The sequence below is a fragment of the Ascaphus truei genome, chromosome 16 (genome assembly GCF_040206685.1).
Source record: "Ascaphus truei isolate aAscTru1 chromosome 16, aAscTru1.hap1, whole genome shotgun sequence".
NCBI classification, from domain to species: Eukaryota; Metazoa; Chordata; class Amphibia; order Anura; family Ascaphidae; genus Ascaphus; species Ascaphus truei.
Genome location: NC_134498.1, coordinates 44,700,028 through 44,710,286, shown reverse-complemented (window position 1 = coordinate 44,710,286; position 10,259 = coordinate 44,700,028).

Sequence of the window (10,259 nt, the reverse complement as noted above, 5' to 3'; positions counted from 1 at the left end):
GATAAGGTGACCTTGCCAATGGTTCCCGTGACTTTGCACATGATCCAATTGCAGAATGCTAACAATTGTTTTTGCAAAGCTTGACAATTTCCACTAACATTTTTCACAAGCTTGGCCTTGTGTGCGAAAGTAAAGGAAATCTTTGCACATCTCTGGCTTACATCATTTCCTTTCTGGAGCACGTGCTACACATTACCCAGCAAGTTCTCCGAGGCGTTCCCGGCAGCGATGGTGGTAATATTTGTAGAATTGGAAAAATTCTTAGTTGTTCTCTTGTAGCCATTCCCTTCCGGACTGTGGGTTATAGATGAGCTCCGGTTCTTTGGAATAGCACATGGCGTATTGTTAGCCAATAGTAATCTGAAGTCCCCGGACTAGTCCTGTGTAGAGATGGGCAAACCTGCCGCTATTCGGTATGCAGATTTTTTTTGTCGCAAATTTCAGAAACAATTCTAAAAATTGCCAACATAATGCAACATCCCCCCCTCCCTCCCCCATTTTGTTTGTTTTTGTTGGTGAAGTTTTGTCTACAAACGAATGTTCTCCTTGCGCACGTGTAGACTTTAACTCATTTTCGAGTATTGAAATAAAATTTAAAAAAAACTAGTGTTTTTTTTTTATCTTTTAACAAATGCGCGAATACTCGACAATGTGGCAAAAATGACATTTTTGTTTCAAATTAGATTTTTGATGAAAACATTTGCCTGTCTGTAGTTTTGTACCATATCCTTGTTATATGGAGGAACCTATATGTAGAACATACTACAGTAAATTGCGTATACTTAGATTGTAAGTTCTTCGGGGCAGGGACTCCTTTTTCCTAATGATACTTATATGTCTCAAGTGCTTATTCCCATTATGAGTTATATTATTATGCCCCATGTATCACCGCTGTGACGCGCTATGTAAATAGATAGCGTTATCTAATCAAAGATATACCGTATCGGCCCGAATATAGTGCAAGGGTTTTTTTCCCGAAAATTGCCCTTCCAAAACCTGCACTCCCTCTATATTCGCAGCCTCGCATTTACAATGGGGAAAAAAATCCAAGATGGCCACCGGGCTACGGTGACCAGACGTCCCGGTTTTGCAGGGACTGACCTGAGCCGGAGTCCTCCCGGTTTGACCGGGTAAGAGGGGAGCGAAGGTTGGAGGAGATCAGAGGAAGATGCAGCGGAGACGATCAGATAAGAACAGCTGTTGCAGGCAGGAGAGAGGAGGCTGTCTGGCTGCTTAACCACTTCTGGGCAACAGGTGGCGCTGCAGAGCACTCCTGCTTTGAGCTGCTCCCCTCTAGGTCTTGTGTGTGTGTGTGTGTGTGTGTGTGTGTGTGTCTAAAACAGTGATAAAATTGCTCCAAAAAAATATAAATAACACCCGTAGGCAAGGAACAGGAGGGGAAAAAAAAGCCTTGAGGTATATTCAAGACCTTTGTTTTTTCTTTTCTGTATAACACCTTCAAAACTGTAGGGGTCGGATTATATGCGAGGTCGCACTTTATTCGAGCCAGTATGGTACATACATACTAGCTTCCCTTCATTAAAGACTGGACCTCGCATTTGCCACTTGTGGCTGGGAATTTTGCTTTAAACCCAAGAAAGCCTAATGAAGCATTCTGCGTTTGGTCTGGGTTCCTATGTAACGACAGCCCTATAATGTGCTCACATTCGTTAGCTGCAGAGAGCCCTCATATGCATGGACAGTATTTCATGTTTTATTAGCGTAATGGATTTCGTTTTAAGAGCCTCGTCAGAAGTTAGTGCCAGAAATAATGTGCAGACTGTGAACTTCTTGATAAGTTATTAACAATTCCAGCAACTGGGAAAAAACGTTATGAGGTTCAACTTGCCAAAAAGCAAAGGCAAATCTGACTGATTTAGGTAAAAATGCATTAAAAAGAAACCCCGTGTTAGCTTTTTTCTGTAAAAGCCTCACTTTAACAACTATTTATTTCTACGAGTGCAATCAGTAAATCCTGCGATTGAAAGCCGTTATACAATAACAGTCTTTCCTTGCTGTGTTTATCTGTATATAAATCTGTAGCTATAGATCAAGGGTGCTCAACACCAGGTCTCAAGACCCCCCCCAACAGGTCAGGTTTTGAGGATATCCCTGCTTCAGCAGAGGCGGCTCAATCAGTGGCTCAGTCTTTGACTGAAGCAGGGATATCCATACGTGCTGGCCTGTTGGTGGCCCTTGTGGACTAAGTTTGAGGCCCCTGTGCTCGACAAATATCTGAGCTCTATAAAGTTTTACCAGGCTCAGCGTTGAGAAATAAAATGTCTCTAAACAGAGACGTTTGTGAAAGAGCTCAGGGGATTGTTGCAGGATTACATATGTTCTAGGGTGGTTCGAAATTGTGGAAAGGGCTTTTGCAATTAGACCTCTGGTAAAGTCACATCGATCAGGCTTGTGTTCCTGCGGAAAGGCTTTTGAACCAGCACAATTGCTAAGCAACCCAAGAGTATAACGTTATCTCACATCAGTAAAGCGTTAAAATCCAAGAGCTGGAGCTTCTTTGAGCAATTGAACTAGTCAGATTAAAAAAGTTCATAGAGGTCAAGTCCCTGCTCGGTGTAAAGTCTTATCTTATCTTTTAAAACTGGATGTGTTCTGCTAAATTCCTGTAATATCACCCCCCCCCCGCACACACACACATTTATCTCAGCTAATGTGTGTATAAACTCAATGTATTTATACATATAAATATGAAAATGAGAAGTAGGCTCATCATCCAAGTCCCAGCTGTTCTAATTAGCTGGCACTCCAAAAGCTTCAGTAAATAGAAACATGTCTAATAATTAAATGCAGTTCTGAACATTCTAATTGACCAGCAAATGAGAAAAACACACATGAACCTGCAAAGGACACCACAGAGGTCATATAGTATATATGGAATATATACAAGTGAGAGATAATAAAAGCAATCAAACCATTACTTTACCAGTGGTCTTCACTCACTTCAAGGTATGGTATTTGATGGGATATATATATATATATATATACATACACACACATACACACACACACACACACACACACACACACACACACACACACACACACACACACACACACACACACACACACACACACACACAACTCTCTCCTCCCCCCCCCTCACTCACCACCCCCACGATAAAAAATTCCCTGAAAAATGTTCCCATCTCTATGGAGATCCCTAAAATCATGCACAGCAGATTCATCTCTCTTTCCTCACTTGAGAGAGTTTGAGACGATGGGAAAGCCTGCCACATCTCATGAAAGGGAGAGCCCTAGAGATAAGAACTTGGCACACCCTCCTTACCGATGCTGGCTCACAAGTTTGGGGTTACCTGCTGGGAATCACCTTTTCCCAAGGACAATGGTCTGCAGTAGAGAGCTTGCTTTGATAAATGTCCTGGGGATCAGAGCAATTTTCTGGGTAATAGTCCACTTCATCCCTCTCCTTTAAGGAATAGCTCTCTGAGTCATTTCAAACAATGCCACAGCAATGGCTTACCTGAACAAACCAGGAGGCACAAAGAGTTCTCAGGCGTTGAAAAAAGTTTCAAAGATTCTGCCTTGGGCAGAAAATGATGTTCCTCACATCATCAGTGAAATCCAATATCTCTGTGGATTTCTTAAGTTGTCACAAGGTCCATCCAAGGGAGAGGTCCAGAGGTGTTCAGTCAAGTGACCTCCAGATGGGGGATCCCCACAATAGACCTTATAGTAACAGGAGAAAATAAAAAAGTCCAGGTCTTTTGTCCTCGAAATCTCGACCAAAAAGCGACCTGTATGGATGCAATGTCAACACAGTTGAACGTCCCACTAGTATACATTTTTCCTCCACTGCCCATAATTCAGAGAGTTCTGGCAAAAATGAGGCAAGAGAAGGTAGAGGCTATTGTTATAGCCCCATCCTGACCAAGAAGGCCATGGTTTGCGGATTTCCTAAAGATGTCCATAGAAGCTTCATGAAAGTCACCTCCCTTACTTTTATCTCCTTACACAGGGCTCCATAAGAAATCCATATCCAGCATTCCTTGCCTTGTCTGCACTGAGATTGAGAGGTGGTATTTATAAAACAAGGGATTGTCGGACAGAATAGTCCAGACTATGTTCTATGCTATAAATAAATTCGCGTCCAAAATATACCATAGGGTATGAAACGTTTTTACAGTTGGTGTGTGTTACCAGGCTTAGATCTGGTGGAAGCAAAGTCTCCTCATGTACTAGATTTTTTGCAGCGTGGATATGATAAAGGCCGTAGCCTTAATTCTTTTAAAGGCCAAGTTACAGCATTATGGGTTTTGTTCAATACCTCTTTAGCTAATGACAAGGACCTCAAAGCAGTCGAGAAACTCAGACCTTGACTTCGACCCCAGGTGCCAGCTTGGGACTTAAACATAAATTGTCCCTTCATTTTGTCCAAATCCAAGGGCTAAAAAAGAGGAGCATTTGCATTGGTTAGATGTGGTTAGATGTTATAACCTTAATTTATTATGTTGTTATATCTCAGATTTATTTAAGACTGATTGTACTGTTCTCCAGTAACAGAAAGGGCCGTCCTGCCTCTATTTCTAGGCAAACAATAAGGTGATAAGAAAAAGGCGCTCCCTCCACAACCAACGTGATGGGTGTGATAATTCAAGTGATAAATATTATGTGCGACTTAATATTACACAGTGAAATAAGTGTGCGTAAACCGTAATGTAATTAGAGTTGTAACTCCCTGCTCAGACCCACTGATAGGGACCGTCTCCGGTGGTCCCAAAATGATGCAAGTTTTCTTCAAAATCCAGGGGAAGCATAGGAGAAGTTCAACCAAAAATATAAAGAGAAATCAATTCCAAGTGTAGATGTAATTAAATTAGTGAGTTTATAGGAAGATTTGGCTCTCATGTGTTGTCTACTCTCCGTGTAGCAGGTTCAAATTGTGTGCCTCCTTATATTTCGTGAATTTTGGAGCAATATGTATTATTTTAGTGTACACATTCAATGTTACAAAATACACTACTTCCCATTGTGGGGACTTATACCTTATCGGAGACCTAATATCTCTGAAAGCCTATATAAATTTATAAATAAACAGGAAATATATTGTATGGGGTACAGAGAGTTTACAATGGAACGCCGCTCCGAACAGCTGACACCAGTAGGAGGGACACTCGTGGAACATCACGGAGACCGAGGGAGACCCCGGCAGAGCAGGACGCCACTCCAGGACAACCAGCGACACCCGAGGCGACGGAGGCGGTCAGAAAGATCACGTCGTCATACACTATATGTTTTACCTGTGTTTAAACATTGCACAAATTGTGTGTGTGTGATTCTTATATTTTTGTATACATAAAGTTCATACAATTTGATCAGCGCAATGGTTCTTTTCTTTCTATATTGAGGAACCAGCTACTCGACCCCCAGTCCCCACACTTGAGAACAGATTGCCTGAGCTTTGGATATGCCCTTTTTGAGCCTGCTACACGGAGAGCAGGCAACACATAGGAGCCAAGTCTTCCTATAAACTCACTCATTTAATTACATCTACACTTAGAATGGTTTTCTCTTTATATTTTTGGTTGAACTTCTACTATGCTCCCCCTGGATTTTGAAGAAAACGTGCCTCTATTTCTTCCATCGCTAGATGGATCAAGCTATGTATCCAAGAGGCTTATAAATGTAGTCACCTGGATTGTCCATTAGTGATTAAGGCCCATTTTACTAGGATCATGGGTACTTCAGAGTCCAATAAGGCACTGACTTATCAGAGGACATATGTAACGCTGCTACATGGTCTATAAGTTAGATGTGTGTCTAAGTTAGATCTAGCCTCTGTGGAGGCTAGATTGGAAAAAGGTTTTGCTAGCCATCATTCCAGACTCTTCCCACCCTTAATTTGGACTGCTTTTGCACATCCCCATCATGCTTACATTCATAGGGGACGATAGAGAAAGGTACAGTATACATTTCTTACCATTATTGATCTTTCTCTCAGTCCTTCAAGGACACTACACAGTTTTCTCCCGCCCCAACGAGTTTAATTGGAAGCCAGCATTGGTGCTCTATGATGTAATAGAGTTTGAGGACAGACTTTGCAGCTCGGCTGAACATATGGCTGGGGGTCTCCGGTGGGCGGGGCCTTTTTAAATGCTTTGGCAAAGGCGGTCCTACCACAAAGGTGGAGGGGCCTAAACCCCCTTGTGTGTACTGTCATGGAAGGAGAAAGATAAATAACGATATATGTATACACACACACACACACACACACACACACACACACACACACACACACACACACACACACACACACACACACACACACACACACACACACACACACACACACACACATATAGAGGACATAAATGTGTGTGTGTGTATATCTATCAGTAGTTGAAATACCACTAAAAGTAGTCATGCTGTGTCTCAGTTAAACTGCGACACAGAACTAGTAAAGCTTATTACACGGTGTCTTGTAAAAACGTACATTATATTCATAGCAAAATAATACTGTAATAATAATAAATGCAAAATATTCATATGGTTGATATAACATTATAAATACACTAAATAATATGCAGAAAAGCTAATAATGCACCATGTATTAGCAGGCGTGCATATTATCATGCCATCCTTGTATGTTATGTAAACGCTTTTATAAGGCGCCATTTTAAATATTGTTTTCCTAAATTCCAGTTTATTTTCTGTATAGTTTTAATCGTGCAAACGCCTGGATCCTAATTTCCTTGGAAGGTGCAGCAAGCCTCTCATGTTTAATTGACAGAGAATTACTTGATATGATTTCCCGCTGTGATCTTCTGCGTGTACAAATAAAAGGCAAGGTTACAGAAAAATAAGATGCTGGGCGTGGGAGTGGGGGTTTTCTTTTAGCTGCAATTAATACTTTATGTGCGGAGAGTGAATTATTCAGCTGCAACATGCTCTCAAACAAAAGACCTCAGCACAAGGTAACACACTTATATAAATGGAGCGTGTTACGTACTTAGTAACACCTCTAGTGCCACATCAACGTGGTCCTTCTGGCAGTGACAGGGTTAAGTTATGTGGTTCAGTTCTTTACAAAACAATTAATTGGAGAAGACAAAACAGATGCCTGGCAAAAAGAAGGGCATAGTACACAGGGACGGCCAACTCCAGTCTTCAAGGGCCACCAACAGGTCAGGTTTTAAGGATATCCCTGCCTCAGCACAGGTGGCTCAATCAGTGGCTCAGTTTTTGACTGAGCCACTTGTGCTGAAGGAGGGACATCTTTAACATGTTTGATTTTCCTAGTTCTTGAAGACTGGAGTGGACCTATAGGCAGAACATTCTGGATGTGGCCTGGTAACTGATGTCTTTTTTCGGGGTGTGATGGTTGTGTAATCCCAATGTGTCCTCTTAGTTGGAATATACCATTAAAAAGTATTCTCTCGCATGCAGAAAGCTGAGAGGGTCTTACAGTCTGATCTAGGCCGGGGGATTGGTAGAATGGAGGGGGAGTGGGGGGAGGGGAGGGAAGTGGGGGGCGGTGGGATGCAGGGGGAGGGGGAGGGGAGCGGGTTGGGGGGATGGGGAGTGGGAAACAGGGTGGGGGGGAGTGGCATTCTAACTGGTGTTTTGGTTCTAAACTTTGTTTGCGGTTTGATTTTGCTGAAAGTGAATTGATTTTGTAAAAATAATTATGGAAAAACTCAAAATAAGGATATTGTAAATATTGTGCATTGGGGATGGGGGCAAGTGTCCGTCTTTCATTCCATGCGTCCAGTGAGTGCTGAGCCACTGACTGAGCCACCTGTGCTGAAGCAGCGATATCCATAAAACCTGGCCTGTTGGTGGCCCTTGGGGACTGAGTTTGAGAGTCCTGTTCTAGACCATTCTTTCTGACTTTACTTGAGTGAAGGTAAGCTGCACATTTTCTTCTTTATCTTAGGAAAGTTAAATATTTTTCATCTTTATACTTTGCAGGAAACACTCTCACTAAAATATGAGACACCCACTGCCGGCTTACTGGTTACTCGTGCGTTTCCGGGGGATTTGTACCTACTTATCCTGCTTATATTCATCCTTTAAAATCTTAGAAATCACGAAAAACTCCAAGAAGGCGTAATTGCGGCATTATCTTAGGAGCTTTTACTTCCTACGTTTCCAGAGAGACTGTTGTATTTAATGGCCCTTTAAATATCCTTTCTAAAGCCATAATGAAGTAACTCGGCAATTACCTTCGAGCAGAGAACAGATTGAATATGGCAACCTGCTTTTGGCCAACTCCAGCCATTGGACATTCAGAGTAACACATGCAAACCTTTCATTCTATCTGGAAGCCCGCCCATCTCCTCACACTGTGATCAGTGCGTCACGCTCTGAAATAAGGGAATGGATTTCGGAAGACGGCAGGCTATTTAAGTTATGGTGAGTAAAAAAGTGAGATAAACCCTCGCACCGTACAGTGTACAGCAAATAAGAATCCCACGTGTGCGCCCATTCACATGCCCCAGACAGGTCTGCATCCCTGCCCTTCCCCATTATCTCTTGGCATGCAGTGCTGCCACTGCAGCAAAGGATTCTGGGAAAAGACGTGCAAATGAGCGCGCAGTGTCACTTTTTTACTTCACGTCCACTTTAACATGGACGACTCTGGCTACGGCCCCGGTGCCGGCGCTGCACGCGTGCCTGGCAGGCCGGCGGCGCGTGCAGCTGTGATCCCCGGTCTGTGCTGAGCTGCAGGAGACTGCGACAGGGAGGGAGGGGGGGGGGGAGGATGACAGGGGCGCGGTCATTACACCACCCGGCAGGTTCGCCATCATTGGCTGAACCTCGGGGGGCGTGGCCATGCTGTCACCCAGCAGGTTCACCCTCATTGGCTGAACCACCGGGGGCGTGGCCAACGCTCTGTCTCCAGTGCTGAAGACAGTTTTACGGTCTTCAGATAAAATCTAGTCCTGCAACGGGGCGGCCGAGGCAGCTAGTGGGCCTGGCCTCATTGAGGGGTAGCTCTTGTTCCTGCAGCGTACGCCGTAGCGCGTGTACCGGGGACCTAGCCTAAGCATATGCCTGCCGTATCACACAGGTTTCCAGCAGAGCCAGTAACCCAGACAGACACAGGCAGCTGTTTCGACCTTTTGGGTCTCACCTGTGCGAGGCTGGTTCTACTGGCTTTGCAATCAGAAGCCAGCATAGGTTTCACCCACACATTATTTAAGTTATGACTATGCACTTGTTAAAGTGCTGAGAAGCTGTGTAATACAGCAGGCATATGCATAGCCTTAGTTTGCATGTCATTACCCAGAATCCCTGCCTGCAGTGGAAGCAGTGTATGCTAAGAGATAATGCGGAAAAGTCACTGGTACAGTGCAAGATTTTACAAGTGACTTCTTGAGTTTATGAAGTCCGTTGCAATTTTTGTAGGACATTTTGTGTACGGTTGAAAGGTGCAGCACCATGTGACCAATGTACATACAAATATACATAAATGTCATAGTGGCCGACTTTCCCTAATTATAAGGGAGCTCACTCATGATTTGCACTTTTCAGGTTTCTCTCTGCAAAAGGTTGCCTCAACTCGAGCGAACGCCAGTCAGCGGAGAATGGAGAGATATTCCACATTTAATGATGTTCGCCACCGCGGTGACATCTTCCTATTGTTTTTGCGAGCGGGCGGAACATCAAAAAATCACTCGCCACTTTCAGAACACACAAGTGCACTGAAAAAAAATTATATGCAATTTGTGACGGGATTTTTGTTGACATTGCATTCTAAATGAACTCGTTTTATATATATAAATATACCTAAAAAGTAAAGAAAAAACCCCAAATCCTAAAATCTGGTCTCTCCGGCAAAGATACAGCCATATGCATTGTAGTGTGCAATATCTCAAATGAAAACAGCCATTAAACACCAGGGTTCCTGGAATAAAGCAAATAAAAGCTAATATATGGCATGCTTCATAAAACCCTGTAATGCATTTTGATTGGTAGGACTTTCTTAACCCTGGGGCCACCGCAAGAGCTTGCAACACATTCGGGAAACCCTGCATCGCTGCGGGGTACACCTGCTGAGCTGTTCCTTCTGCTGATGTCTTTCTTACCTCTGTAGCTTCAGCACAATATTATCGGTTAAAGCAGGAAGCCAACTTCAACCCTCAAGGGCCACCAACAGGTTAGGTGTTAAGGATGTCCCTGCTTCAGCACTGGTGCCTCAATCAGTGGCTCAGAGCCATCTATGCTGAAGCAGGGATATCCATAACCCCTGATCTGTTGGTAGCCCTTGAGGACTG